At 37.7% G+C, this 5,000-nt stretch overlaps 1 protein-coding gene across 1 annotated transcript in view; it reads right to left on the bottom strand.

Moving 5' to 3' along the window:
* Positions 1 to 5,000, bottom strand: part of LOC122814333 (microfibril-associated glycoprotein 4-like) — a 204,837-nt gene that overhangs the window by 1,604 nt on the left and 198,233 nt on the right. The gene's annotated exons all lie outside the window — the stretch shown is intronic.

Below are 5,000 nucleotides of genomic sequence, written 5' to 3'. Positions count from 1 at the left end.
GGTGCATGTCTTCGGGACAGACATGGGATAATCAATGTATTGCCATGGATACTACTGACCTGACCTACCAGGACACAATATTTTAAAAAACCAGCAGAGCAATCTGAGGGATTACTACAAGCCAGACATGAGGAACACAACAAACACTAAAGCAGATGATAGAAACAATGAAAATAAATGCAACACTTTTTAAGGGAATCCAAAAATAAAATCCAAATCTAAAGTTCAAACAAATGCCAGTATGTTAATATTTCATGATCAATAGTACTTATAAACTTAAATCTACTCCCATATAAATGTTTATATAAAACTGTTGATCATACACATTGATTCTCTTATTAACAAGCAATAAAACAATTTGTTAACAATTAAATAAATAATTTTAATAATGCCAAGATTTGAACTTCAATCGGGGATCAGTTATCATATATTCATTCAAGGTGGAATCAGCCACTACCAATGGTTGGCAGCAGTATTCCCTGAATTCAATTTCGGCATCATAATTTCACCGGCTTATATTTCTGACTCACTGTTTTTAGTACCTGACAATAAAATGAAGAAAAAAAGTCAATGAATCCTCCTAGCTTGTAGTCACCTCCTAGCTTGTAGTCACTTAGCCAGCTAGAGCCCTTTGGTATTAGATTTTAGTTCAGAGAAGTAAATGCCAAGCAGGAGGGGTCCCAGCACTGGACACTGGGGGAATCCACTGGTGACTGTTGTCGTTGTGAAGGTAATGTATCATCTTTTCATCTCCTCATCCAATCTGTGAGCCAGCTGACAATCCAGAAGATGTCATAGGGTGGAATTTCAAGTTTATGTAGATTTTCTACTATGCTTAAGTGGGGAATTGTGTCAAAAGCTTTGCCCAGGCTGAGATATATAGTGCACACCATTTTACGTTAATCAATTACTTTGGTGACCTTTTCAAAAAATGTCACCAGGTTAAGCATGACCTGCACTTGATGAATCTAAACTGATATGGATCCAGTGTTTGGCGGTTCTGTATGCCCTCATTGATTAGTTCCATAATAAGTCTTTCCATGGCTTTGCATATGAGGCTGATCAGACATATATGTCTGTAATTGCCTGGGTCTATGGAAGGTTGTCCCTTATGTAGGGGAATTGCTGTAACTTTTCTCTATTCACTTGGTACAAAACCTTTAATGAGGCTGAGTATGAACAGTGTTTTAGCATGGGCTGCTAAATCATGTTTCATGTCATTTAAGTTGCATCCAGGGATATTGTCAGGACCCATCAATGCATTGTTTTTTAGCTTGTGATAGCACTTTTAGGACTTGGTCTTGTGTAATAACTGGAGGCAAGCCAGTTTCAGCTATAGCTAGTGGGACAGATGGAGGGAAGAGAGGAGTAAAATATGAACTGAATTTATTGACCAGTAAGTTGGCTATATCTCCAGACTCAATGCGGGTAACACCATTTTCAATCAGCTCAGTCAGTGCCTTGCTGTACTGTGCTTCTGAGATTGTGAACATAAATAAAAAGGCCTTGTAATTATCGCCTCAAATTTGGCTTTGGTAGATTTTTATTAAGCTCCAGGTTTCTTTGTTTATTTCAGTGATGAAGGTTGTATCATTCACTTTGGGAATTGCTCTTCTTACTTTTGGTCAACATTCTGTTCCTTTTTTGTAAAGTTTGTTGATATTATGGTTCCACCATGGGGCGAGGGGGATTGTTTCTGGAGTTTGCCCTACTCTTGTTCCTACAAAGTAGTGCTGCATCTATGCAGCTGTTTACATGCTGGTACAGTGTAGTGGTGCACACTTCCACACATTCAGTGGATTTAACTGGGTTTGATGGGGATTTGAAACTAGCCAGTGTATCAGTTATGAGTATATAGCTTGCTTTAGAGAAATTTCTTACGGTACCTGGGGTGTATTTTGAAGGAGACGGCTTTATGGTCAGCCCTAATAAATAATGAAGATAAGAAAGGGATGGCGATAGATGCCCCATTTTAGTGAGAACAACACCCAAAATGTTGCTCCCCCTAGTGGATGCTGTGAATAATTGTTCAACAGCACTTGTATTGGCAAACTCCAAGAATCTCTGTCATGTGTATTGTGGTGTCATAGGTTTCCCAGTCTATAGTTGGCTAATTTAAATCACTTACGAAAATGGTATTGGGTTTAATACTGAGTGATTCTACTTCCTGTAGATAGGTGTTGTGGCTTTCTTGGTCATAGAGGGAGTTTTACAACTCGCTAACATATGATATGGGACCTTTCTGATGATTATTTTCACATGAAGAAACTCTGGTGCATCATTCCACCTTACCAGCCTTGATATAAGCCTCTTCTAGGTGAAGACTGAAACAGCTCTATCTTTTTATCTTCCTGCACAGTAACTGGTCAAAATCTATGGAAGGTGTTACAGCCCTGCACAGCTAGAGTGCTCTCTGCTGTTTTAAACAATGAATCAGTCACTACACAAACAACAATGCCGTCCAGGATGAGAAGTGCTTGTAAGGAGTGGAGTTTCTTTTTTAGGCTCAGCATTGATCAGTAACACCTTCATATTTTCCTTTGCTCACTTTGTTATGCTGTTGTCTAACAGAGCTTCCCTACTCTTGCATGGTTTATAAATCCTGTCCTATAATGGAATATAAAAGTGTGTCACACACTAGCAATACTAACCAAAAACAGCAGAAAAAACTCACACCAACAGCAGAGTATCACCTATGCTTAATACTTCCAAATGAAAGAACAAAAAAAATTAGAAGGTTGCAGGTTCTATTCCTATACCAAGCACAAGGTATCATACTAAAGTATTTACAAAGGGGTTGCTGTACTAATGAAGTTCCACAAAACGTTTAACTCATTAATGCCTATGAGCAGCCAGTTAACGATGTCTTACAGTCAACTAACAGCAATTGCTTAAACGTCAGAGTTGAAACAAAATTATATGTGAAAAATGTCAGGATCCTTATAATAGTCTGAGCCCCAGCTGCTTGAATTCCACTTATTTGTAGCCAGGAACTTGAACAATTGTAATGTCGACTGTCCAACCAGCTGCTCACACTCAGATTTAAATGTGAGTTCAGCAATGTAGCTGCTGCATCATTTGCTCATTTCCCAGCAGACAGACACAAGCAAGTGCCTGCCACAGGCCAGGTAAGTAGGAAAGGGAAATGGGGAGGGGGAGGGGGAATTTAGGTTTAGGGAGCAATCAAGGGATTAGGGCTCAGGAGGGAGGGGATCAGGATATTATGATTGGGATGGGGATTTTAGGTTTAGGGAATGAGTGGAAGGTAGTAGAATGTTGGGATTAGGGAGGGGTAGGGGATTTTGGGTTTAGGGAACTATCTGGAGATTAGTGATTGGGATGGGTTAGGGAACAATTAGGAGTTTATGTTTAGGGACTGGGTGGGAGTTTTTATAATTAGGGTCAAGGTTCTGGGAGGGATAGTTAGTTTTTGCTAAGTTCAAAGGATGGAGTTAGTGGAGGTAGGGTGATTGTCAACATGAGCTTCTGGTGGCATGTAAGTGTGTCTCAAGCTAATGGTACACGAGGACATGCAGCAAACCCAAGAAAATATTTTTATCTGATTAAGAAAAGCAACTTTTTTGCATTCATTCTTCAGCTGAAGTAATTTTCTCACATACTGTTTTTAGCAATGACACTGAATGCAATACATTCATTATTGCAATGATGTTTCTGCAAAACAAATACATTCTATGTAGCTTCCATTTCAAACACTAGCAGCTTGTCTGGGACAATGGAAGTCCACCAACTTCCAGCAGACGTGATAAACATCAAAGGAAGATCAGGGCTGTCAGTGTCAAAGAGCAAAATTGTTGTCATATCTGGCTGAGTCAGTAACAATTGAAGTATATAGAAATGATCCTGTGGCACTTATCAGAAGAAAGAAAGGGGAGTTTCCCTGTTGTCTTTAACAACTTTCCTCTGGTTAGCATAACTACCACCTGAGGAGTCCCATGAATAAGGCCATACCTCAGTCAGCGGACTCTGTTCAGTTAAGGAAATGCAAATAAACAGATAAATTGCATGTTAGGGAACTACCATGTTTCAACAAGCAGAAAAGCAAGCTTCTTGTAATACCTGAAGCCTTCTTCCTATGCAAATTTGAAACTTCTATACAAGTATTGCTTTCACCTAACTAATAAACCTTACAATAAATAAACCACATAATCTCTATGTACAGAATAAGGTATGCATCTTCAAACACTATAATTTTATATTGCATAACATTCTGCCTAGAAAAACATAAGAAGCACCACTGCATATGGATCATTAAAAATATCTGAAGGCTTTGTTAAAAGACAGCTGTAAGTGTAACTGCTCCTGGAGACAGAGTAACATTTGACTTGCTTGACCAGACAATATTTTGTCTGCTTAAGACTTGATCATTTGCTGGAGTAGTTCACATATAATTCTTTTTATAGGACTTAAGCAGATATGTTAATGTTTAATGAAACATATATATTATTTTTTTTCCTACTACAGGTTTATAAAACTGTATACCTAAAACGTTTGAGTTACTAGTCTGATATTTATTAAGCCTGTACTGTACTACTTAAAATAGAAAACTGTAGTCATAATCCTAAAAAGTCTATCCTTCTTTTATGATAATAAATGGTATGTACACAATGATAGATACTAAATATCAAAACAGAATCATTACATTAGTTAGTGCTTTTTGTATTTCAAAAATGCAATTGCACCAATGACTGAATTCAGCTGCATAACCTATTACAAAGGCTGCTTCCATGGAACAATCAGGATCTGTTCTACAGTCATTTCCCCATAATAGTACAAACCTGGGGCAGCTGCCTCTTTCTCTCCAACCTCATCTGGCTTTGATTAATTAATGAGAAACTGATACAAATGTATTTATTTTTTATGGCAGAGTTTAAAATGTTTTGTGTCTCATAAAATTACTTATTTGTTCAAATACAAGAAAGGTTAAATATAGATAAGTCCAAAGTACAAAACAATGAACTAATATATTTGGACATCAAATA

This window comes from Protopterus annectens, chromosome 10.part0, assembly GCF_019279795.1.
Source record: "Protopterus annectens isolate FY-2018-M chromosome 10.part0, PAN1.0, whole genome shotgun sequence".
NCBI classification, from domain to species: domain Eukaryota; kingdom Metazoa; phylum Chordata; order Ceratodontiformes; family Protopteridae; genus Protopterus; species Protopterus annectens.
This window is presented reverse-complemented; position numbering and strand designations above follow the sequence as displayed.